The sequence below is a fragment of the Ammospiza nelsoni genome, chromosome 15 (genome assembly GCF_027579445.1).
Source record: "Ammospiza nelsoni isolate bAmmNel1 chromosome 15, bAmmNel1.pri, whole genome shotgun sequence".
Classification (NCBI taxonomy): Eukaryota; Metazoa; Chordata; class Aves; order Passeriformes; family Passerellidae; genus Ammospiza; species Ammospiza nelsoni.
Window position 1 is genome coordinate 11,805,394 of NC_080647.1, and position 27,116 is coordinate 11,832,509.

Below are 27,116 nucleotides of genomic sequence, written 5' to 3' on the forward strand. Positions count from 1 at the left end.
ACAAGCATGCATCAAAAAGAGAAATGAAGATATTTCAAACTTGTGTTTCAGCAAATACACCCTTCTTTTCTTCTATTGACACTGTCATCCATAATTGTTAACAAGACTTCCTGGTTTTCTGTTCAATAACATTCAATAACTTAAACTCCTGGCAGAATTATACCAATAAAAAAAGTGACTTATCAGCCAGTGTGTTCAGGCTTTGTGAGGAGAAAATTCTGTCCTGATTCTATCCTCAAAGAGTTCCACCCTATTGCATGCATTCAGAGATATATTATACCACTGATTGGTGGTATGAGACATTTTGCAGGCCAAATTCACGGCTAGAGGAAGCAGGCAGGAAAGCACCAGTTCAATTTACTTGAACTCATTAACATCAGTAATTACTCACTTTTGGGTTCTTCTGTGCCACAGTTTTCGACTACCTGACAGAACTGGTTTAAGAAATGTTTGACAATATCTGATTTAAGTACAAGAAAATTAATAATACAAGGGGATATGTTTTCACACTGACACAGAACAGGTTTAGATTAGATCTTAGGAAGAAATTCTTCCCTGTAGGGGGGATGAGGTCCTGACACAGTTTGCCCAGAGCAATTGGGGATGCCCCATCCCTGGGAGTGTTCAAGGCCAGGTTGGATGAGGCTCTGAGCAACCTGGTTTACTAAAAGGTGTCCCTGCTCATGGCAGAGGGGTGGAACAAGATGATCTTTAGGGCCCTTTCCAACCCAACCCATTCTATAATTCTACAAAAATTACCATCTGATAGTACAGTGATGCAGTGCAGAGCAGAGCTGTTACTGTTGTAGCATCCTGAACAATTTTTGCGCCTGAATGCAGAGGCAGGGAGAGGGAGAAGGGAACAGGACTTCCAGCAGCTCTTAGTTCTGTATTGCTCTGCCCAAATGTAGGTGCTTCGTTGGAGGCTCTGCTGACAAGAGGGGTACCAGACTCAGCTCATCCAGGGATTTCATGGCTGGCACTGCTCTTGTACTGCACTGTCTTATCTAAAGAAATTTTAAAAACTGTGGACTTTTCAGGTTATCCTTTTTAGAAACAGTGAAATTGAGACACAGTGAGAGGAAATGCTTTGTGTGGAGCTAACCATCAGCTCTCAGCAGAATTACAACAGACAACATCTCAAGTTTTGACCTAGTATGCTACCAGCTGAGTGATATTTTTATTTAAAAACATATTCTTTCATGTATTTATGCATTGCTTTGGGTATTTCAGATCTCAGTAAGACTCAAATCTCCCTCTTCCTCACTTAAGAAATTGGAGAACCACTTGTTCTTCTACCATGACCCTTTAAAAGAGAAAAGAGAAGCAGCTGATACCAAAAAAGAGTAACTCTCAAACCAAAGCCCCCCAAAGCAGGGTAAAAGTCTTAAAAGCCAATCTTCTGCTTACTTTTTAACGAGCCATCTTCCAAACTTACACAAGGCTAACTATATTACAAGGCATGGATTAAAACAGAAAAGTTCTCTAAAGCAGACTGTTGGAGTTGTCTTTAAAATTAAAAGCAGAGTGTTTGTTTTCTTTAATATGGAGGGCAGCACCAATAAAAACACCAGGGAAAGGCCAGTATTACTAGATCACATGTCTGCTTTTATCTCACAGCAGAGTTATAGTAGAATGATTTTTGCTTTGAGACTTGAAAGCTGGACTGCATCCTTTCATGCTGAAATCATATCTCCTGCAAGGATTATTGGAGGATATAATGTTTCCTTCAGCTTCTTATTTTCTCCACTCCTGAACTTGGACTTCTGACCTCAACTTTTCTCTGGTTATGACCAAGCATTGGCCTTCAATTGAATAGCTGAGCTTTTTTACAATCAGATCAGCTTCTGCTCTTGTAATTTCAGACTCATTTTGTGACATTGATATTGTAGATCTTAACTAAAAGCCAAACATTTTATATCTTGGATAATGACCATACAGGAACTGCCAGGTTTAGCTCCCATGTGTGTAACCATCCAAAGCATTCAATATGTGTGACTGGAGTCAGAGGAGTTGTGCACACTTTGCATGGGGGCCCCTGTTCCTCTTTGTGTCCCTTTTGCAGCACAGCTCTGCACCTGTGCTTTGCTCTGGGGGTCACAGAGTCATCCATGAATGGCAGGTAATTCAAGGCTCATGGTAGCTGAGTCTGGACCCTCTCATTAGCTGAACAGCTAATCAGGCAGAAATCTGTGGGGCTCTGCAGTTAATTACAGGGCAGGGTTAGAGGGTGGCTACTAAAAATATCTATTTCTTGGCTATGCCACTGTTGCCTGCTAGAACCAGTGGAGGCTAATTGCAGTGGATTATCTGCACAGATAAGGTTAGATGTACTATTCAGAAGAATACATAATCTGGGAAGCCTTCTGTTAATGGGACTTGTGATTTCTTTTTTTTTAATTGTTCTTTATTAATGGGATATGATGTGCCTTGTGCTTTCTCTCACTAAAGAGAGAATGAAGATTGAAGTTTGGTTGTACAGCTACATTATCAGCTTCAGTGTTCAGCTCTTGATCTTGTAGCCAACAAATTTGAATGTCTTCAAACCAAAAAAGGTATTGGAATGTGGTCTTGAAATCTTACAGCACTGGGGTTGTTACAGTCATTTGTTATCTCTGTAACAACTACTTCATGGACATTTCTTATTTGAGTTTGAAAATAAGGATAGCCAGGTATACCTCTGCTATATTGTCCTGTAAAAACTTAGCCTTTTGTAAATAAGCCACAGCCTTACTGTATTTAAATTACTTTCTGGTGAGAGTGGGACTCTCTGAGTATTCTTCAGGAACACAGATTGGGAGAAGGTAATTTAGCAGAGTCTTTCAAGCTGATTAAACTGTTTTCCAGAACATGAAATATACCTGGAGAAATGGGACTGCTAGTGAAGTTTTTCCCCTGAATATAGTAGACATTATCTTCACTCTGAGTGAAGTCAGTGGCAGAAGTGTCTCTGGTGTAAAAGGATTAGGAAGCAGTACCTATCAAAGAGCATAATGTTGCAGATTTTCCAATGTTTGCATTGGCAACACAGATAAGGACAGTTTAAGGAGATTTTCACAGATACAAATTATGTCTTTGAAAAAAAAAATGTGCAAAAGTGGATGTGTTTTGCAAAGCTGTTTATGCCTTTTAATTGATACCTTACTGTTAACTATTTATTTTAGACTAGCCATCCTCTTAGGCTTAGGAGCTCATAGGAAGAATTACCTTCACTAAATACATTTTATTTTTCAGTGTATCAGTTGTAGTGAAAGTACATTAAATGGGCCTGTAATTCACTGCATTGTGAGGAACTAAGCAGAAGCATTAACCATTGCTAATTAAAATTGAACTTGCAGATGTGGCATTCTTTTTACTAGAAATGTAGGGAACACTGTCCCTTAGTGGTGGTGAGGAAGTATTGCTTAAGAAATACCTACACAACTACTTGTTCATCTTACTGTGTACATTGTAGTGAATGTCTGTTGCTGGCAATTAACAGCAGCACAGGGTGTGCAAAGCCTTGGGTTATCTGCTGAGATTATACATAAACTAATGGAGTCTGGAAAAAGAAGGCCAGCACTACGCAGAGGTTGTTTATTTCCAGAACAGGCTGAAAAGTACAAAACTTGATCCCAACATAATTTGTACCCCAGTGAGTGCCTCACTTTTACATCAGTGGTCCTGAGCTCACTGTGTGACATCCTTATGCTTCCTAGTGTGGATGAAAAAAAGCTGGTGTGCATTTGGGCAGGTATTTTGTCACAGGCAGACAAAATTTTTCTTCTTGGCACTCAGGCTTCCTTACTGCCTTTGGGATAAAGCATTCCTGGGCTTCAGGCACTGCTCTGGAGAAACTTGCTCCTTTTTCTCTGTGTAGCCATGGTCTATGGATAGTCTGAGGATTCAATCTCCAGAGCTGTGTAGTTTGCCTGCAAGAAACTCATTATCACTTAAAAATGAGGACTTGTCATTTTCTGCATTTATCTGTTCAGCTTAACAGATGTAATTGCCTTGTAGGGATAGTAAGACTACTTACACACTTATCTGCATGACTTCTTTCAGATTTTTAAAAAATCATTCTATCAATACACTATTTTTGCCAGCAGTATTTTTTGGTCTCAGTCCTGGTCCATGATAACTGATTGTCAGTAATATGAACAAAAGGGCATTTGGTGGGAGTGCTGCTGATAAAGTCTAACAATCTAATGTGCATTTTTGTACCTGCTCCTGAGAGTCCCAAGGCCTGACACTGCTCCATTACTCCAGCACAGCATGCAGAGACAGGGTAAGCCAGGGATCTGGGAGGCTTCTGACGATTGCCTAGGCTGTATCTGCTTAGACAGTGGGCTTTTGGGGGATTTGTCTCTTAAATCCTAGATATACAGGATTCTGTCTGTTGGGATATATTTGGTGAAGCTGGGCTGGCTCCTAAGAATTTTTCTGGTATAGAGATAGGTCAACATGTGAGCAGGAAGAGGCTCAGAATGTGTAACTGTAATAATCTTGATTAATTTTTCTCTGTAGCTCTCCAAAGACAGGAAGGAATGAATCCTGTGAGCAGTGAACTATCTGCTACCTCACTATTGCTTTTAGCCTCATTTCCTGCACTCCCAGCTTTCTTCAGTCACAGTGGCATATTCAGAGTGAAACTTGCACTTTTGATTGCCTTCAGCTGAAAACCTGTCCCAAATCCTCCACTGAGGTTTTTCAGGTGAAGAGCCCAACTTATCCAAACAATCACGTGGATGCTTTGTCTGGATCTTTCTGTTTCTTCAGTCTTCTATCCTCCTAAGTGCATCCTTACAAAGCTTGAGAGAGAATTTTCCTTAGGAAATATCTGTGGGGATCTTCTCTGGAAACTCCTGGGTTACTAACCATTAACTTACTCTGCTAAATTAACAAGCAGATGTTTGGCTGCAGCACTGGCCAAAGTAAAAAAAGGGGTAGTGAATAAAAGCATCATTTTTCAATAAGAATATAGTAGCATAATATAAAAATTGCCAAGTTTTGAGGAGAAACAGTCTTCAGCGTTTTTCTCTTGTAATTACTTGAAATGCAGCAGAATGGATTTTTATCTCAAATTTGTGGGGTTTAAGACCATTCATTTCCTTTGAGAATTCATCTGCATTTTATTAACAGCACATTGTTTCTTCATAGTGTAGCATTTATCAGTTGAAATATGTACTTTTTATAGACACTGACAGCATTACTGATAACAACAGTGAGACATCAGTTACCAAGTTCTAGAAGAAAAACTCAAACAAACCAGGAACATGGAAGAGGATGTTACAGAGGTAACCCAGACAATCTCAAGAAGTGAGCAGGTATGGCCAACTCTCTCTTTTTTTCTATGGTGCCCATAGCCACAGGGATTCCATAATGCTCTGCACATATCCTCACACCAGGCAGGGCTGGCTCATGGGCTGTGGGACTGATTGTTGGGTAGTTTCACTTCTCTCCCAGGAACACAGTAACCAAACACAGTGAGTAGCACAGCTGGTGCCTTTTTAATGGACAATGTTGTTGGATGTTTGTTTTGGTAGCCTCTTGAGGTCTGTGGGGTATCTCTGTAATTTAATTGGGGACATTTTTCAGGGCTGAACTGTCAAATCAAATCTCCAGTGCTGCCTGTTCCTCAGACTCCTGCTCTCACTTGTAGTCTGGGCATAGAGGTTTACCCAGAGAAATATGACAACATAAATCACACTGAGATTGGGTGTGTGCATGTATTGAAGAGGAAAGGGAAGAGAGGAAGCTCAATCTGCCTGCACATTTATTGGAAAACACTTCTAAGGGTACTTCACTGGCCTTCTACAGCTATCTGGCCAGTGCACATTTGTTTTCCCACTTCCCAGATGAGCCTGCTTTGCTGGGAGGTCTCAGAGCACACACAGCATGCCTGTGAGACGGTGGCTGATGCACTGGGTGCTTATGTTCTCTTCCTGTGTGTTTTGTAGGATTCCCTGGTGTATGTTTTGTAGGATTTCCTGATGTATGACCTTTGACTGTATCCTGTGTCTGTCACCTGGCTGTACCAGAAAATGAGCATTTGAAACCAACAAAAACTTGTGTGAATTCACAGGATATTGAGTGCTGCTCTGTAGCTGCTGTGTGGCTCTTCAGACACAGAACTGAATGGCATCATCCATGGGGATGTAGCAAAACATTCCTTCTGTGCCCTGATTGGCCTGTAAAGCTGTCAGTGGATGGCTCAGGGCAGTCTTTGAGGAAACAACTTTCTCTAATTATGAGCAGATGTGCTGGAAGTGCTATGTGGTTGGAAGAGCTAGGCATATGTGCAGATAGGACACTTTCATCTTTCCAGTCATTTTAATACTTCCTGTTGGATGGTGAGCACATCTCTGTGCTCACAGTGGAAAATGAGTGAAGATGTTTTAGGCCTTCATTTAAGCACCATCTGTGAGGTGCTTTGAGATCCCTGGGATGGAAGAAGGATAGTGATGGATGTGTGTGCTGACATACCATGGAAATCAGCAATGTGTCTTGGGGTGTGAGGAGCAATTCACAATGGTCTGTGTTAGAGTGTTAGTGGCAATTTGCTTTAATAACACCACAAATTTGTTTGCACCAGCTTCATGCACAGCCTTCTTCCTTTTCATGCAGTTCAGGAATCTGACAGGAGATGCTTGATTTCCTACATCCATACACTTTGAAGAATTTTATCTCACTGTGTCTTTATATATATTTAGATGGTTCCCATCTCTGTAGGATTTGTGTACCTCCCAAGTATTTTAAAACAGAAAAAATCCTTTCCTTCACATTTCTATCTAGCCACTAATAGGAATAGCTTGATTGGACTATAGGGATAGGATTTGTTGGGCTGGCTACCAGCCTCCTTTGCATGATTGTGTGTGAAGAAATGAAGCTCAGGAGAGAAATTTTGCATTTGCCTCTGACTGCATTCAGATCTGGGTTATTTCTATCTCTATGAGGCAAACTAAGTCCCACAGTGCATAAATACTGCCTAGGAAATGTGGAACTCCCACAGTCTTTTCTCACCCCTTGGTCAATGGTGGCAGTGCTCCAGCAGGAGCTGGCTATGGAAGATTATGAAAGGCTTTGAATATCAGGAAAGAAGACCAAAGTCTGCTCTTGGTAAGAATCTAGGGTGAGCAAAGCACCACACTGCTCTTCTTTGCTATGCAGACATCTGCTGTATTTTTCACCTGCTGTGGTTTATTTCAAAGCACAGGGAATTGCAGTAATTAAGCTGCAAGACACAATTTATGCAGCTGTGTGTCCAGGCATGCGCTCCTTAGGATGAGGTGCAATTTTCTGGCCAGTCCCACCTGGAAGAGGGCATTTCTGCTGACATGACTGTTCAGCCATCCACTGGCAATGTGGAGGACACAGACACCCCAAGGCTGTGAGACAGATGCAGCAGCTGACTAAGAAACTACCACTATTGGGACGTGAAGGAAATGTTTAACACAAAAGTGAGCACAGAGGTGAGTCTGCACAGAATGGCAGGTCCTAAACAAGACAAGACAGCAAGACAAAGAGATATCAGCTTCATTGACCATTTCACTGTTCCCACAAGACAGAATTTCATAGAGTTTCAGTTCCACCCTGGTGTTTAGAGCAGTTGACTTCTGGGGACAACAGAGATCTGAGTAAAGTGTCCCAGTCATTTCTTGTGAGCATGTGCATCATCTGATGTGAGTTACTCCTGTAGCAGAGTTCAGAAGAGCCTTTTACAACCCATCTACACCCACACAACCCTGCACCCATATGCCACAGAACAATTATCAGGAGTTTCAGTTGCTATGTGTTCAGGCCTGCCTAGGCTAGCCTTAATCTTTCTGGTCTGGGCAATCTGAGCTTTCTGCACACAGTGGCATGGATCTTACCAAGCTTGCCAATGCTTTTGTACGTTGATGCCACCACGTCCTCCTTACAAGTAGCATCCTGTAAGCTGGAATCCATTCAGCTCAGCTGTGCCTAAGTGCAGACATCACACTTTCCTCCTGATTGTGGACAGGTTTGGTCCCTGAGTTCAGGTCTTTTTCACTGTCTTTTCTCTTCTTGCCTTTTCTGCCACAGACCATCAGAGCATCCCATTGTGCTGTGTGACCGGGAAGATGGATAGGAGAGTTCTCTAGAGTAGCTAAGGCTTATGGAGGGACAGTTTCACCACCTCATCTCTATTGTGCCTCTTGGCTAGGGGAGATGTTCTGCAAGTCTGATTCAACATGATGGCACATGCTGAAATAAGAAATTACCATTTGCCTTCGTTAGATGGATGTTCATTTGGTGTCTCTCACTCTGCCCCTCAGCCTAGGTGCGAGGCCAGCGGCACAGTTCAGCTCGGAACCCTCGCTGCTCTCCGGAGTTCTGTGAAAATGTGACACGTTTGTAAGGCACAAAAAGCCTCACAGTGCCCGAGAGCAGCGCAGCCCTGCTGCAGCAGCACAAGGCCGGTTTCACAGCAAGCCGGTTTAAAGGCCGGTTTCACAGCAAGCCAGGGATCGTGACTGGGGCCGCTGCGGGAACCCCCCGGCGCCGCTTCGGGCGCGGTGCGCGGCTGCTCCGGACGGGGCCGACGGACAGCGCCGAACCCCGCAAAGCTCCGGGGGCCTGGGTAAGCCCCGGGCTCAGCCGGCCATCGGCAGTAGTGTCCCCGCACCACGGGATGTCACTACGGAGCCAGCGGACACCTGTATATTTCGGTGCTTTTTGTAGCCTTCCCTCTGGTGCGCGTCACTGAGGGCTCCGCTGCCCTCAGCGGGCTCCGGGGCCGCCGAGCGCGCTCCGGCGGGCACCGGGCAGCCCGCCCATCACTGGGGTGGAGAAAATTATTCGCTCCTTTTTGCCTCCCAAGTAACCTCTGCCTCTCGGGCACGGCATCGCCTCCCCACCCCGCCCGGGGAACAAGAGACCGGGACGCCGCTGCCGCCCGGGGGCTGCGGGCAGCCGGGCCCCAGGACCGGACACCGGGCTGTTGTTGGGGCCGCCCGCATCCAGCCCCGGAGCATCGCGGAAGGAGGAGGGGGGCGAAAGCGGGTTCACTTCCGCCTGGCTGCAGGAACCACAAGCCCCCAGAATATATTAGAATAATAATAATAGAAACGTCCTCCCCAGCCCCGTTTTTGTCCCCCTGGAAGGAGGGGGTGGCGAGCAGAGCAGCGAGGCTGGCGGCGGGCGGATCGATGTGGAGCCGGTGAGGCACCGCGGCCGGCCCCAGCTCCCCGCCGGCACCGCGGCCGCGGCCGGCAGGACAAGCGCAGCCTCCCCGCGGAGAGGCCCGGGAGAAGGTCTGTGCTTTGCCTTTGTACCTAGCGTGCCCGGCAACAGGCTGTGCCCTGGGCGGGCTGCTGGCAGCCCGCGGCCCCCCTGCAGCCAGCCGGGCATCAAAGCCCAGCCGGGGATCCCTGCGGGGCTGCAGCTTGCGGGGGGCTGGGGAGAGCCCCGAGTTCTTTGTCAGCACCCGGCTCTCTCCGGTAATTCCCAAATCTATGCCTTCTAGCCGCCCCGACCCCTGTCCTCGGGCTGGGGGTCTGGTTATTTGAGGTTTCAGGGAGAACTGGCTCCATGGAAAAGGCTCTGGCGTGTGCCTGGCGGTGCCGGTTGGGCCTGGATGCCGCGGGACAGGGATGCCGTGGGACCGGGATGCTGCGGGACCGGGATGCCGTGGGACCGGGATGCTGCGGGACCGGGATGCCGCGGGACAGGGATGCCGTGGGACCGGGATGCTGCGGGACCGGAATGCCGTGGGACCGGGATGCCGTGGGACCGGGATGCCGCGGGACAGGGATGCTGCGGGACCGGGATGCCGCGGGACCGGGATGCCGCGGGACCGGGATGCTGCGGGACCGGGATGCCGCGGGACCGGGATGCCGCGCTGCCGGCTGGCGCTGCAGGCGGGCACAGGAAGCCTGGCGGGGGGCAGGAGGCGAGGGGAGGCCAAGGGCTCTGCAGGCTCCTCGTGTGAGCCCCCGGCGAGCTGGGCTGCTTGCCCGCTGGGCCGAGTTGAGCGCCATAGATTGCACTTTCCCATGCCAGATGCACCTTCAGTGACTTGCCATTCAAATATCTTGAGATCATTGCTTTTCACATATTAAACATTTCCCAACTTTTAGCTTGTTATTTTTAATCTTAACACCTTGAATTCCAGAGTGCTTTGATGCCTCAAACCTGTACACTGGTAGCTGAGCATTGTACTTTGGAAACCCTAGAAGTCTGCACAATTTAATATTACTTTAATGTATAGCAATGTATAAGGGAAGTGATTTGCTTAAGACTAGTGAAAGCCTGGGGAAGAAAAACCCTGCCCTCTCATTGCCCTGTGCCTGCACTTCCCCTTCCAATTCCATTCCTCTTGCCCTTTTTTTCCAGCCAGAAGTGTGACACCTAGAGCTGTTTAGGAGCTACTTGCCCTTCTTTCTGAACCTTTTACGGAACTATGGTCACAAGAGGGAAGAGGGAAGAGAAAGTGTGAGTGTTCACTCTAAAGAGGCTCTAATCCAGAAATTAAGGTATGGCACAGAAGGAATAAGATGCAGTAAGTAAGATGCAGTAAGTCTGAGAGCTGAAAAAAATAAACAACTGGTCCATCTGTCATCTTGCTCATTTCCTTTCATGAAGTCTGAAAGTGTGTTGAAAACAGTTTAAAGATCAGGTTCTTAATTAAGCTCCCAACTTGTGTGTGAGAAAGTGGAGTGACTTCTCAGTGGTCCTGCAGTCACAACCCCATGTAGCATCCAGCTGGGGTGCAAGTATCTTGTGGTGTGGTTACTTGTGAAGAGTTTTAATAATGGGCTGTAGAACAAAGTTATTCTTCTGCTTGTGAATCTGCAGAGGAAGGGAAATAATCTTCTTTGATTCTGCTTCCCTTTGAAAAATTTATTCTAAATTCTCTTCTGCATGTGATGTAACTTTGTGGTGGGGACAGGATGCAAGTCTGGCTTCTTGGTCAGCTGGAGAGGACATTGTTACCTGGTTGGGAGGTTCTGCAGATCTGCTGCTGTAACATGATTGATAGCTGCAATAGCATGGTTAACTCTAATTCAGCTGTGTATTTTCCCTGTAAACTGAGTCTTGTGAAAGTAGTCATCACTTCAGAGTCAGTTACACTCAACTGTGAGCTTGGGATTTATACCACAGAAACGTTTGCCTTAGCACAGAGACACATGGGTAGGAGTAAAAGTAGTAAAATCGTAACTTTGGATGATACTATTCAATGCAAAGATGTCAGAACAAGTGAGAGGTGCTTTCCCTGTGAATGAAGAAAGGTAGAAGTACAGCATGGTGGTGCACAGGATGGTACAGGTAGAGCCATCCCTCTGCCATAGGCAGCAGTGATACAGAGCATGAATCCTTCTGCATCTGTTGTCTGATGTAGATGTTTAAATTGCTGAGATTTCCTATGGTCTGTAAAATCTAGGGTACCACGTCACCCAAAGCCCTCACTAGCAGTTGTAATGGTATTTGAATGCTGTTGTGTGGATTTCTCTTTAAAACTGGGTTTACTCTCCAGAAACCAGGGAAATCTGAATATTTATCTGCATTAGCAGAATGGTATTAAATGCAAAATCCTTAGCTGCCATGAATATTTATTCTTATCTTAGCTGGCTTCAAATTGCTTCTCTGGCCGATTGCCATCCCTGAAGGTTATTTTTCCAGAGGTTTTGGAGTGGACGCTCACACACTGATACACCTCCAGATTTCATGTTCCTTGATATTTTGAAACAGATTGTCAGTAGTTGGCAAACAACTACATAAAAACAGTCAGGGAAGAAAGTATGGGCCCAAAACTACCTTTGGGCATCAATAGATATCACTTTAAATCATCAGATCATAACTAATTCAGTATATGTAAATACTCTCAGTCTCTCACAGTGCTCTCTTAAGATTGAGTGCCTTGAAGTTATCCTCCTAGTTGAAGCCTTAACCCTTCAGATAGAATAAGATACATTTTGAGATCCTACAGGATTTTTTTTTTTAATTCCCCAGTAATCTTTCTTTCAGCATCATATTCTAGAAGGTTTCACTATGGAACCAGGGGTCTATAGTCACAGGTCTGTTGAGCACAGCAGGGCATGTACAGAATCTCCCTGGACACACTGAGTCCATGGTGGATGAAGTGTTCATTGAGTGCCCTGGAGGAGGTTTCTGAGTGTAGAGCTCTCCAGTGTGGGTGCTGGCCCTTGTGGGTATTTTGTGGGTGGTGCCATTATTTCTTTTAGCTGAGTACTGGCCGCCTGTCTCTATTCTTCATCAGTGCAGAGGGTCAGTTTATGTATTATAGAAATACATTAATATTTACTAAGGACCTATGGTCTGGTTCCAAATTTACCCAGGAAAAATCACACAATAATTTAGGATGAATGTGACTCATGGGGTTGATATAGTCCAACCTGCTGCTGAAAGCAGGATCAATTTTTAGCAGGTTGCTCAGGGTTTGGTTCAGTTAAATTAGCAATAGCTCCAAAAACAAATATCCTACAAGCTCTCTGACGCAATTTCAGTGTTTGACCATCATCATGAAAAAAAGATTTATAATCAGAATTCCCCATGTTTCAGTTTGTGTCTGTTACCTTTCACTGTACACCTCCTGGAAAAGTCTGATTCCATCTTCTCTACCTTCATGGTAGGTAGAAGTATATACATAAATAGGTTGATATATAGAGAGAGTGAGGATAGAAGAGATGTAAAAGGGCCTTTTCATAGCTGCTTTGCATTACAGGCAGCTTTCCTAAGGCTAAGATCTTCCATGTGGTTTACTCTGATGTGATGTTAAGATGGTCACAGCTGTAGCCTTGCAATGAACCTGTCTCCTAAATCCTGCCTTTGAATGCAGCAGTAATATGACAGAGTGTGGACTGTGTCACTGGACTGGATGAGTGCTGAATTAATGTGGCCCCTTTTCTACCTGTGGGGTTTTCCGGGAGCTTCTTGCAGTTTCAGTAATGAAACCCATTTGTTGGCATGTTTTTTCCCCTAAGGGATTAATTTGATTTTGGGATGGATCCATCCTGTCATATTTGTATGGTGTAAGACATTTCCTTCCCTGACACCAAGTGTGCCCCAAGCAAAGTCACTGACCAGTGTCAGCAGTTTCCCAAATTTTAAACCTTGGATACCATCAAGTGGCAGCATTATCTTCAAGGCAGTTTGTGCCCATGAGCATCATACACTGTGGAGTTATAAATTTCTGTGGGAAAGGGAAAGGGAAGGTATGGATCATCTGTGCTGGCCTCACATGTCACTAGGTCTCACAGACAAGGGCTTTGAAACAGCATGAGGCTGTGTGAGCAGAGGTTTAGGGTGGATATTAGGAAGAAGTTCTTCACCAGGGAGTTGGGCACTGGAACAGATTCCTCAGGGAAGTGGTTCACAGCACCAGCCTGACAGAGCCCAAGAAGCCAATGTTCAATTTGGACAACGTTCTCAGACACATGGTGGGGTTACTGGGGTTGTTCTGGGCAGGGCCAGTTGGACTTGATGATCCTTGTTCCTTTCAACTCAGGAAGTTCTGTGGTTCTGTGATTCTATGAACATGTGTCAGCCAAAGCAAACCAGAAATTAAATTGTGTAGGAGATAAAAACACCTTTATAGGTGAAATAAAGGATAGTGCCCTCTCCTAAATAAACCATTTATGAGTTCTGAAGTTGAGAAATTTGTATTTAATTTTTGCCATCCGTCCCCAGTCCTGGACCACTGCTCCTTTCTCTTATGTTGTTGTTAGCTAGTATGGTGTTCATTAATCAAACCTTTTCCAATAGGCTCAAGCAGGTTAATGCACTTTGATGTACACAATGGGGGTGTATTAAAAAGTCAGTGAAACACTGATTGAATTTTCAGTAACAATTTCTGTTCTAGTCGGTAATGGCTGATTTATGCAGAGGTTAGCAGAGAGCAATAATCAAACAATATCTCTTACATAATAAGACAGAGGATCAGCTGGAAAAACTGACCTGCTGTCTGGCAGTTGGTGTGAATGTTTTATTTTCGTGGTAGCATAAGGACTGCAATATTAGAGTAGGTCTGAAGGTCACCTGCTCTGCTGTTCTAGCCTGCTTTGACTTGTCCTCTGTGGCTCAGGTGACAGTATAAAGACCCTACAACAGGAACTTGCTGGTCAGTTCATTTCCCCACATTATAGCTCCTTATCAATTATCAATTATCATTATCATTATCAATTTAAGGATGCTTTCCAGCAGCAGTTGTAGTAAATTCCACAACAGGCTTTCTAGGGGGATGCAGCATCTTCACTGCTGAAGATTTTGGGGAGCTAGAAAGCAAGCATTGCTAAGGACATAAGTGTTCAAGTGGGGGATTCAGGTCTGCACCATCCGTTAGACATTGCTGAGAGCTTCTCTTTCACACACAGATGGTCACTCCTGAATGTCTGCAGGACAAGCTCTCTTCCTTGCCCACCTCCCAGCCCTTGCCATCAGAAACATCCCTTTCATCCCTCCCATGGGTGAATGTACAGCACAGGGCAGAGTCTGTGGCACTGCAGCTTTTCTGCCATATTAACCACTTCACAAGGTGTAGGGGGTGGAGCTAAGCAAAGCATGGGAGAGGTTACCAGTTCCCTCTTTCAGGATGCTGGAGTAGTTACACAAATACATAAAAATATGGGATAGAGCAGGGGGAAAAGATATGTGTAGAAATACCAGTTTGTAATTCTATGGAACTCAATAGGAGTTTATGCCCTGGTCTACAGTTTTGCTCTACACCTAACATTTAATATATCTAATCAATCTTCCCATTGCTCAAGGGCCTCATCTAAGTTTGATTAGCCATTTTAAGGAAAACAGTTTATTGCTGAGTAACAATGAATCACAGCCTTCAGATTAAATTAAAAGTCAGGAAGAGCCCAAAACCAAAGAAGGCAGTAAGATCTCTGAGCTCTGGGAGGAGCCCTGGAAAGGCTGTTACTGAAGGAACCTTCTCCGCTCATCCTCCTGCAGCAGGACTCCCAGACCAGTGGTACTCTTTGGAGAACACCTTGGCAGGACAAACTTTTCTGAGAAAGAGGCTGTAAGTACAGGAAGATCCCCATTTAGTGCTGAGGTCACAGGACTGTTGTCAGCTGATTTGGATTCTGTCCCAAATTCTCCTCTTGCCCTGCTGTGAGAGACTGGATTTTTCACTTAACCTACCTGCACTTTGCGTCTTCTAGATAGAAAACTATTTTTATTTATCTCTTTGAGATCTCTATAAAAAGGATGCTATGTATCATCCTCACTCTTTACAGTCAGCTAGAGGCAAATAATACAAAAGCTCTGTAAGTGCAGCACATTTTGGCCTGACGGGTCTCTAATGACCATTTCACTGGGACTCCTTAATAGCTGCAAAACTGAAATGGAATATCCTCCTCTTGCATATTCAGAAAGGCACTTCAGACAGGTGTCTGCCCAGGCCATTGTCCAGCACAGAGTGCACTGTGAGGGCACATACCCACATGAGGTTTCATCAGTGTGGGATTTCATTTCTGCCACACCACCTGCAAATCGTGGCAGCCATGTGACAAATGGGGCAGGAGCCTTTTGGTTATTTTGTGGGGCTTTCCCATAGGATCAAAGAAACTGTCCTTTTTGTTTTCAGATTAGTGCTTATATTATTAATTAATGAAGAGGAGAGATAAAGAGGTCTGTTAGCTTTGCCCCTCTTTAATGTTTATCAGGGGGAAAATTATACCTTGAAGACCTGTTTATTTTAAGATTTTTCCTCTGCTAATGATGTTTACCACTGATCTCCCCAGTGATGGCTGGAGTGTCTTTGGCTCTGAGCCTGCACAGGAAGAATGAGGGAATAATAAGCTAAAGGGTTGTTTTGGGGGGGGGGTTTGATAGTTGTTTGTTTTCTTCATTATGTGTTCGAGGCTTGTTTCCATGAGAAAACTCTAGGTAACCACAGAACTGAGGAAATTCTATTATCTTGGGAACTGAGGAGTGGAAGATGAGAAATATGCAGGCAAAAAACTGTTAATGTTTTTACAGAACATCCAGTACTTGCCTGCAGTGCTTTGGCTACAGTGTGGATTTTTCTGTAGACCACCCCAATGGAATTTGAGAAGAATAAATTAGATATTAGAGAACATTTTAAAATAATACTTTTACAGTCACATCCCTACTCTGGCTATAAATATACATCATGAAAGCAGTGTAAAGTATTTCTGTAGTGTTTTACTGTAATGTTTATGTTTGTCTTCCTTCTTTCACTCATTCTCACTCTGTGATGACTATAAGAAGTCTTAGCACTGGCAGGACAAGATGACACTTCCTCGCCAGCACAAGTTACTATAATTCCTCTTCTACCTCTCTCCTTCTAGAGCCACCAAGGAGATACCTGCAGCAGTGGAAAGTTCTTCCCCCAAAGGTAGAGTCAAGAAATGCTATTAGATTTACATTTTCTCTCTGTTAAACAACACTGAGTGTTAAGCAGAGGGTCTTTGCAGGGGCCCAAGTTCCAGTGGCAAGATTGTAAATTCTCATTTGGTCTAGTTTTTAGAAATTCCATCCCCAGAAGTATCTGGAAGAAAGGTCAATGAAAATTGAAATTCTTGAAGCCAAACAGTTCAGAAAATAAGCCCTAAGCAGCTCTGCTCAAAATTACATAAGGAACCAGCTTTTAGTCCCTCCCCTTAGTGTTTTTTCATAGTTCATCTATCAACTGCAAAATCCTGAGGCATCTTCTGAACACCTCATCCAGGAAGGGACCCTCATAAAGAAAATTCAGTGGAGTCCAGTGATCATGTGACCCAAAATATCTTCCAGTTTATTCAGAAGTTTTCCTTAATTCCAGGAAGTTCCTAGAGAATTCATCATTTTCAAGTAGTTCATAGAGAAGGAAATGTGCTGATCAAGATACAGGAATAATTATTTGCTTTAACTGTTCAGATATGGCTTCTTGAATTTTCCAGTCAGGCTCCAGAATTACTGGTATTTATTCAAGTAAGATGATGAAATGACTTATTTTCAGTTGGCAATTAATACATTTGCTTTAGGGAATGAAAACTGTGTTACATGAGAAACAAGAACAGCAACATCATCAAAAGATTTTCGTCTGTTCCTTGTGCCAGTCTGTGTTGTGTGTAAATCTGTAATTCTCAGCTGCCTTACCATCAACCATGTGTGGAATCTGGGGTGTGCCTGTGGTGTGCAGTGCCTTGCCCTTGCTGGCTCCTCGTTGGGGAGAGCAGCTTGGGGAGCTGGAGGCTGGCTGAGCCTGCCAAGATCCATTCTAGGGAATCCATGGCACTGTCACCGCTGGAGCTTTGCACTTTTGACTTGGAATGAGGTTGGGCACCCTGCAGATTTTTAGTACCAGTCTTTGCTTCAAAAGTTTCCATCATGGGGATTTCAAAGGGGATCCAGGCAGGTGAAGCCAAGATTGCAATTTTCTAGAGTAAGTGCATACCTCCTCCTAAGGAGGAGGTATGTGGGCACACAATATGTGTGTGGATTGTTTTAACTCATGTTTAATCCTTTAGGTTTGGGAGTGGAAGTAACATCCCCTTTTTTTCCTTCCTGTTTCTTGGATGGAGGGAAAAAAAAGAAATTATCTCTGCCATTCTGTATCTTTCTTGCAGAGAGCTTGTGAGGTAGTAGGGAATCTCTCAATTAATGTGCTTTCTGTTTTTTCAAAAATGGAGTTCTTCCTCAAGGTTTTCCAGATCTGATTTAACTGATGATATGATGAGTAGACTTGAAGCATTCCCTTGATGGTCAATAAACAGGAAACAAATTCAACTGAGGATCCCTGTCCAAGGAGCACAAAATAGGAGGAATATAGAGTCACATTTTCAGAAATCGGAAGTTAATTATTAATGCATTATTTCAGAAATCTGAGTTAACACAGCCAAGAAGACAGACATGTAAACACAAAAGGCTTTGTTCGTTATTGATGTTAAGGTATCAAACACACATTCTGTGAGACTTTATTTAAAGTGGAGCTTACCTGTGTTTAGAAAGGACAAAATATCTTATAAAAGTTTGCATATGATATCCTGAGTCTCACTCTGACCTTCTCTCTGGAGAGTCCAGTCCTCAGCTGCATTTTACTTAACTCTGAGGCTTAAATTAGGAATGGGGTGAAGTTTTGCCTCTTTTGAAATCAGGACAGTCTTAATTTTGAATCCAGGTAAGCATATGGGTTTCATACTCTGCAAAGAATTTGAGGCAGAGTTTCCAGTTTTCTATTTGTGATTTGCTCTGATTCTCAATGAGAGCATCAGTTTGGAAATCAATGTATATGCCATTTGTGCTTACAAGAAATTACAGTTGTAATTGCTCACAAAATTAGAAGGAATTTTAGGAAAAAAAGGTCTAATTTTAGGAGCTCTTAAGTAATTTGATCAAAGTGTTTTAGCACACATGAACCAGGACTGTTAATTTCCTTTTGTTGCATGTGCAAAGCTTAAATAAGGTGCTTGTGGAGTGCAAGTAGTTACAAAGGAGATAGATTTTGTTATTGCTTGCCTTGTCTGTGAAACACATTTTATGTCATGAGGCACCGATTACCTAAATTAGAAATCCCAAACAATGGTGTTGTCTCATTTGGTAGGAAGCAGAGACTGTGTGGACAACTGAAAGCTTGCTTAAAGGCAATCTGTGACCCACTCCATCCTGTTCTTATGCTAATGTGAGAATGGCTGTCCTGGTCACCATCTGCTGTCCCTGAGGTTCCGGCCTTGGGCACTCAGAATTGGTTTGCTTTATTAATGCTGGGCCATTCAGAACAGCAGCAGTGCATTTGTTATAGTCTGTGACATCAGAAGTTCCAATTGTAAGCATACAGAGATAACTGTCACTTGTAATAATTCACTCAAACATGATAGCCACCACTTTTTCCAACCTCTCAGGCAGAGATGCCATCTTTCAAGCTGGAGTTATCTTCAGCAAATTCAACAAAGGCCTCTCTGGCTTTTCAGGGTGATGGGGTTTTACTTCCTTGGAAGGTCATTTCATTTAGGTACTGGATGGATTTATTAGGTACTGGATGGATTTATTTTCTGGCTCTACATTTTAACTTTTGGAAATGCCCCCTAGAGAAACAGAATAGTATCTTGATATAAATAAAAATTAATAAATAAGACATACAATGTGATTATTTTTAGAGGGGCTAAAGGGCTGGGTTATCAAATATCCTCAACTAGTCTAATTAAACCAGTTGAGATTTAAAGGACACCATGCATCAGTTTTGCCTAAGCTTGTTGTCAGGACAAATGGCTACAATCTCAGTTGTAAGTACCTAATAAAGTCTCATGGAATGGTGATTCTGTTTGTGCTTATTAGCTACATGGTTCTTCCTTTGGTGTGCATGGCTAATTAGAAAACAATTCTTTACGTTGCTCATTGTGGAGTTCCCAGGTACAAGTCAGGACAGTTGAACTGGTAGGCAGCAAGCCATGTATGTGCTCCTGCCCTGCTGGGCCTGCAGTCTGGAAAGGGGCAGAGCACACAAAGCTCAGAACCTGCACATCTCCTGCTTTATCCCTGCCAGGGGTGCAGGGCAGTTCCTGAGGTGACACCAGTCCACAGCCTTGCAAGGAAATAGAATCGTGGCTTCCTTCCATTTTCCAGGGGAGGGAAGTGGGGCATGGCTAATGCTGTGCCCTGTGTCCCCAAGCCTGCAGCAGCCCTGGGCGCACTGGGGCTGTGCCAGGTTCACCCCCAAACTGCCCACACTGGGGTGCAGGGGGAACTGGAGGTGTTCAGGGTGTGGGGAGGCAGTGAGGCTGTGTGAACAATGGGACAGGCTGTGGTCTCAGCTGATGTCAGACTTTTGTGGTATCCCAGTAAAAGAGCATTTTATGTCAGAATGGGCATGGAACAGGTCCCCCAAGGCTGTTGGGTCATCCAGTGAGAGTGTAATTTTGGGGGCTGACTCTCCTGACTCCTAATTGCTCTGTTTCAACTTGATCTGTATGCAGAATTTATTTATGATGACCTCTGTGATGAAAAATATTTAGCCAGTTGCCTAACAAGCAATACAGCCAACAGGGAGAACAACTTTCAGCAGCTACTTTTGTCCCCTCCCTTGCCTCCAGAGCTTTCTGTTGTTTCTTTCAGTTATGGCTGAAGGAGACAAGCACTCCAGGGCCAGGGAAAATGAGAGTTAATTACACTGTGGAATGGGATTGTTGCACAGTGCTGGTTCTTTCCCATCCTTGTCTCAGGTGCTTTGGAGTAAAGCAGAGCCAGCAGAGTTCTTCAGTACTATCCTTTGCTTGGAAGCACTGGAGATACAAAGCTAAACCTCTTTCCCTTAAATGAATGCAATGAGGAGCAGGCTTCTTTTTGGTGTCAACATTTGTGTAAGTCATGCCAAGATCAAGTGAAATTCACCTCAGCAGAGGTGGATGTCATATTATGTGTATAGTTTAGAAAGGAGAGTAACAGTGTTTGCACTCCATGAAGTTTCTGGGTGAATCTGTATTTCAATAGTTTTTGCTGTAAAATCTAGAAGGAAGTCCTTGAGACATGCATAGAGGAAAAAATATTTGTATCTCAAGGATGAAGTAGAACATTAGGATATGGAAGGTTGTCCTAGAAATCACTCTGGGTAATAGAATCACAGAATCCATCTTCCTTACTTTCTGAGTTCTTGTTTGGGACACTGTCTTAGTGGAATGCTGGTGTAAAACAGAAGTGAAGAAAGGGGAGATGTGGCATTCTACAGAATAATGGGGGGAAAGCTGACAGCAATGTCCCTTTGGCTCTTCTCATTTGAAGTGCTGAACTTGGGCAGAGATCTGAGTACATAAGATGTACTTACAGATATCTGGCTACTCTTCAGTTTCTCAGTGACTGAGGATAATGAAATCCTTGTGAAGTAGAGCCCCTCCTGACCAGAGGAGTGTTGCCAGGCTGTTACAGGGGCTGCTGCTCTGCCAGCTGCACACATGGAATTGTTCAGCACAAAGGTGCATCTGCTTATGAATGTGGTCCTATGGAGTCATGCAGAGCTAGTGCAAGCATTGAACCAGGTGTGACAGGTTCAGAGTCCCTCATCTGTCAGGACAATTTCATCTCACATCAGGGACAAGTGTTAGAATCTGTCACATTCCAGCAATAATCTCTGGGTTTACCTGTCTTCATTGGAAAGATTCCCATTTAAATGTGGATGATGCTTCAGAATTATTTTGCTGCATTAAAATACCAGAATAGGTTTGTTTTCACTATAAAATACACTGAATTACTGAAGTTTCATAAAGTGCCATGGAGCAAAATAGTTGTCTTCTTATCAAGTCTTGTATGTAGTACCTTCAGGTCACACAAGCTGGGACTGAACAGTATCTGCAGGGCATGTGGAAATGCAGAGGAGAGAGGACCTAAAGAAATGTTCATCATCTGGGATGCCAATTTCTTTTAGTGGTTGGCAGAAAAATTCTGCTCTGCTTGTACCTTGCCTGTACACTCTGATAATTACAGCAGTACATGGTGTGAAACAGTAAACCTTTCAAGTTCTAGTGTTCTTACTTGGTTCTTCTCTTGACAGAAATGATCCTGACAGGGTTGATTGAACACTTTTGAAATATGTTTTTAGTTTCTTCCCTAGAAATAAAATGTGCCACTCCATTGGAAGATAAGTGACAGCAACAACTCGGTTCTGATGAGTGAGGGAAATCAGAAATGACCAGAAGCAACCATTGTTAGAAATGAAGAGCTGGTGTCTGCACATGTCAGTGCAGTGTTCCTTATGTTTTCATTGTTGACTGGGTAGGAAAAACAGTCCTGCTAGCATGCTGGTGCTTACATGAGGTGTAGGAATATCTGTCAAAATCTATTGAGGTGCTTTGAGAAGTTGTGGAATAACATCTCTGCAAAGGACTCTGCATAAGCTCTTGGAGAGACTGCAGCAGTGCTAGACAACCTTCCAAGCCTTTCTCACAGCCTGGAAGTCTCCGTCTTCAAAAAGGCCTTGTTTATTCTTGGACACGAGCAACAGCAAATGAAAGTTTGTGTCTAAAGAAGTTAAAAATAAATTGTGAAGAGAGATACATTCAGAGATGACAGGACTACAATGAGCAAGTCTTCATTCTTCTATGCAAGACTCTCTAGAGTGACAACTTTAGTTAGAGAGTGTGATTATTTGCTTTTGGAATGCTTAATGTCGGTTCCTTCAAGCTGAGTTAACTTATTGCCAAATATATTCCATTTGTTCCCTGGTCAGCAGATACAGGTTGTCTTCTGTTCCTCTTGTTATAGGAAGGACAGCTGGGGAGGCCAGAGGACAGGAATGGCTCTCAGACACTGAATGCTGACAGTGGCTCAGTTTTGCTTACAGTTGGTTTTGTATCTCTGACTTGATCTAAGCTGAACAAGATACTTGGTTCCTACATAGGTATTTTGATATGTTGAGATATCGGTGAGATATTACAAATATTTTGAAAAATGGTCCTTCTCTCTCCTATCACAGTGACATTTGCTGCTGCTTGGTGGAGTGTCCCAGCTGGGACTCAAAACCTCATGGTTAACCAGGAACTGGCACTAGGAGGTTGGATCTTATTCTTGCACCCTTTTTCAGACATCACATAGAGCGAGATGCAGTGGGTGGACTTTGGCAGCTACTAATTGTAACAGCAGTGGCAGTGCCTTCCTCCTATCTTGCAAAACCAGTGCTTCCAATAGAGCACCTGAGCTGAGTGTGCCTGGCCATGTTGGGATGAGTTGGCTGGAAAATGAGAGAATGCTCTCAAATAAATCACCAGCTTCTCTTTTCCCAGAATTCTTGTGAGGACTCACCCTATACCTGCAGCTTAAAACATATTTAAACCTTAAGAAACATCTTGTAAGATGATTTATATTCTTGCACTTGTGCCCAGTCATGGTTCCTTTCTAAGCAGAAAAGATCATAGCAGAATACAGGCAAGGAGGAGAGCTGAATGAAACAGAAACAGCAGAGGAGCTGGTTACAGCAGGACTGCAGTTCCCCTCCTTCCTGCTGGTTTGTTCATCTCCTGGTGCTGCTGGGACACCTTCTGCTGGCAGCTCCATTCTGCAGGAGCTCAGCAAGAGCTCTTCCTCCTCTGGGTGTGTGTGAGGCTCTTGATTTGCAAGGCCTCATTTAAACTGGTAGATCAAAACACTTGCTTCCTCAGGAGAAAGGAATGTTTTCTCATTCCTGTCCTACTTCATATTTCACAGCTGCAGTTTGTCTTGTTTTCTCCCTGCCTAAGGCCCAGCAAGTGCTGCAATGCACAAGGGTTTAAAGGATTATTTGTTTTAGGGCATCGATGCCTTTGAAAAGATGTGAGTGCTTAGTTTGTTAGGGGACTCTTGTTAGAGCAGCATGGGGATTTTGCAGGGAGGAAAGGGGTAAGTGTGCATGTCTCTTCCCAAACCAGGTTACATAAAGATAGGCCTCTCAAATTATCCTAAGCAGGATGGATTGGGATGATCTTTGCTCCTGAATTTTTCTTTCAGGGTGGCTGTGTGTCCCATTTTCTCCACCTTTGTATGTCTCCATCACTGATTGCACTGATGGATGAATGTCCTTAAGTTATTCAACACAGGTGAAAATGATGGGCAAATTACCTTCCATTAACTTCAGTAGGAACATGATTAGTCCTTAGCTATATCACCTCCAGCCAAAACCTCATTACCCTCCAGCCAAAACTGACTCTGGTTACAGTTTTGGAAGTGAAGCATCAAAAAAGAGCTGCCAAGTCCTCATGCCTGGCCTGTGGGCCTCTGCATCATCATGGTAATGGTATGTTGGCTGTTCTTCTTCTTGGAAAGCTTCTTGGAAGAGGAAGTGGATTTGGAAGAATGGCTTGGAAGCAGCCATGGTGGCTCTTGGAAGCTTTCAGGTTAGTTACCAGCTGACTGCTCATTCCAGGGTGATGTGGCAGCACCAAATCTTGCCATTTGGCCAGGCTGCTGCTAAGCAGGGCAGAGGTGTCACTTCTGAAGGATAAGGGAGGAGCTGGAAGTGTGACCTTCCTTCCAGTTTGAGATCCTGAGAGTGGGGATGGAGTCTTGCCTCATGCCAAGCCTACATTTGATTATTTACACCAATAGGTCACCTTGCTATCCCCCCTCTCCCAGAAAAGAAGTCAACAGCAGAACTCAAAGAATGTGGCAAGTCTGAAATACATTAATGTGGGATCTCAGCACCTCAGGACTGAGGTGCAGAGGGACCGAGACCACCCTTGGGGGGCTCGGGAGTCCTGGAATGTTGCCAGAAGTGTCTGGTGGCTGGACTTTGATCCTACACGGGAGACGACACCTGTATGAGGATGGGAGGATTTCACTGGGGTGAATGGTGAAGGGATAAGTTAATTAGAGTGTAAGACACAGGGTTTAGGATTTCTGTACACGGGGGTCTAAAGAAGTAAGATGGAGGAATTGGGGCGTGTCCTCTTCTTCTTCTTCTTCTTCTTCTCGGCCTCCATCTTCTGTGGTGATGTTGGCACTTTGGGATTGGTTATTACTAAAAGTGCACTGGTTAATAAGGGTAAAAGGTATTGGGGAAAAATGATAAATATTGTATACATAACTTTGAGTATAAAGATAGGTGACCGCCCCGGGGGCTCGCAGTGTGCTCATGGCTGGCTGCTGTGCAGACCTCTGTTGGGCTAAGAGAAAATCTTTTAGATAAACAATTAATAAACACTGAGACCGAGAAAAGATCTGAAGTCTCTTCTCGTCCTTTGAAGCGCGGGCTGTCCAAGGCCACCCCGGGCCTTTCCAGGTCACCTAAACAGCTGAGAAACCAACACATTAATGTATGTTAAAATCTTCCCCTCTTTCTAGAATCGTTTGCATTTTTTAATTCCAGAGGCAGCTTGCAAGTCCATCCATAGTGTGCCACTCATCAGCCTCTCTGATGTCTGGTAGGTTTTTATCAGCTTAGGGCTGCTTTGTTCTGCTTTCTAGGGAAGGATGAAGATGGTTTAGACTTGCTGATGAGTTGGGATACGTACAGGTAATGTTCTACTCCCTCTTCTCCTACCCTCAAAATGTCTAAGACACAAAGCCAAATCTTGCCTTAGACTTTCCCCAGAGCTTTGGAAATTTTTGGATCAAGGTCTCATGAACCGAGCCAGGCTTCAGAATCCTTGATGATCATTGCATCCAGAACTGGGCAATGTGCATTTAGGAGAGCCTTGATGTCTCTCACACAGCCAAAGGGCACAGATACCCTCTAATATCTCAGGCTGCATGAAGTGAGTGTGACAATTCTGATGATATAAGAGGTTCACTCTGAAATAGATTTTGTATAGGTCTGTAAGTCCAAATGCAAATGTGCCTGTTTATTGAATGTAGGTGTCCCCTTTGTGATAACTCTGAGAGACTGGGTAACAGTATCCACACGGGGAGAAGACAATTCTGGTACCTTTTTTGCCTGGAAGGAACCTGTACAAAGAAAATGTGCTTCTAATGAGGATATGCACTGCTAATCACTTCTGTGATCCATCAGTCTGATGAGGTTGAATATTTTTCCTGAGATCCTAGCTCCAGAAGTCAGGTAATTTATGGGAAGAATCTCTGTTTTCATTTAAAAGACAATTTCTAATTCTCCTTGCTGAAAACAAAAAAAAGGCTAGAAGATGCAAAAGGCAGAAACACCATAAGGCAAATAAAACCTTTAATATCTAAACCCATCTTTATTGCTAAGCCAATCTCAGGTTGGCTTTGGAGCCAAGAGACCTGCTTTTCTCAAGTGCTAAGTACTTTACTCCAGCTGTCACACCTATAAAAATCACCCATTAAAATCATGCCTGGGGTCCAGCAGTCAGACATCCACAGCTGGGGGTGGAGAGCAGAAATGCAGATATGGGGCACAGGCAGAGCTGGGCCATAACTGCCCCATAGTGTGGTAAATGTGCACTGTGCTAAGCAACGTTGTTGTCTCTTAGGCAGAAACAAGAAATAACAGTAGAGGCTTCTTCACAGTCTTTTATAATGTAAAACATTAATGTAAAAATATTACGAACTGCTTATGAAATCAGCAGAGCCGAGCTTTACATCTAAGGAACAAATTAGGTGAAAGGGAGGGGGAAGCAGAGGAAAACAACATTGATAGCCAAGGGAAGTCAGAAAGGATCTTTCTCTGGGGAATATTCTGAAGTAAAGCTGAGGAAATTGGGAATTTTGTCTTTGTTTGGAAAAGGGGATGTGTGGATACTTGTGCAAAGTCTTAATTTTGCATCTTGAAGTGTTATTTTATTACAGTTGTTGCTGGTTTGGGTTTTTCTTTAAGGTCTCAACTCTCAGATTCAAGAGTATCTCAGCATCCATGAGGAAGTAATTTCCTGTGCTCCCCATCCATGGAAGAGTAGGTGGAAATTTGAACCAAAGAGGAGACAGCTTTCTCTCTCCCCAGCCCCAAGACTGCTGTTTGTGTGTATTTATTTTTAATCTTGACTCTTGATGTTCAAGTGGCTGTGGTTAGTGGTATTCCAGTTTTTATCCCAAGGTCACTGATTGAACCTTGTACTCTTCCCAGTGGAGTTTGCCTCATTGAGCACACTCAGGGCTGGGATGGCAGTGCTGCATCTCTGCTGCACTTTAATCTAAGGATAACACTTCCCTGTAATTACACTTCTTGGTCTTTTTACAGTGAAGGCAGGATTTTTTGAAAGTTCAGGTTCAAGGCCAGCAAATAACTGGAGATAAAGAAGTACTCAAGGCTTTGAATGTTCTGTAATTTTAAAATAACCTAAAATCATAAAACAGAAGTAAAAGGGGAGAAATTTCCCAACATAAATTTTTGGGAATCTGTATCTTTTGTTTCTTTTTATTGCAGGTAAGCCTGTTGTGAAATGTGGCTCTATGTTTGAGTTTTTTGCAACAAATTAGTAAGTCACATGCTCACTCTTTGCTTTGGCTTACTTTTTATGTTTAAAAGATCCTGTAATAGAAACTTTTTTTCCAGTATGATCACTGGGCTTTTCAGGTCTTTTGATGGGTAAAAAAGATGACTTGTTTTTTGAGTGAAGACAATAGAAATGTGTGTATGTAAATAACAGTGAAGAGAGTCCTTATTGTGGGTGCATGCTGTATGTTCTACCTGCTCATTTTTCTAATAAATATATATACACCAAACCCAAAAGGCCCTCTGTGAACAATGCCGAGCCAAAACCTTACTAACAGAGTACTCTGAATAAGTGCCTTCCTCAATTGTACTCATGCTTTCCAGTGAAATAAGC

General features: G+C 43.7%; 1 protein-coding gene across 1 annotated transcript in view; it reads left to right on the plus strand.

The window, feature by feature from the left end:
* Nucleotides 1–9,049: 9,049 nt before the first annotated feature.
* The window catches only part of PAK3 (p21 (RAC1) activated kinase 3), a 127,179-nt gene continuing 109,112 nt past the window's right edge, over nt 9,050–27,116 (plus strand). The window contains exon 1 of the mRNA XM_059482655.1: nt 9,050–9,257. The gene's annotated coding sequence lies outside the window, so the exon portion shown is untranslated. The remainder of the gene's footprint in view (nt 9,258–27,116) is intronic.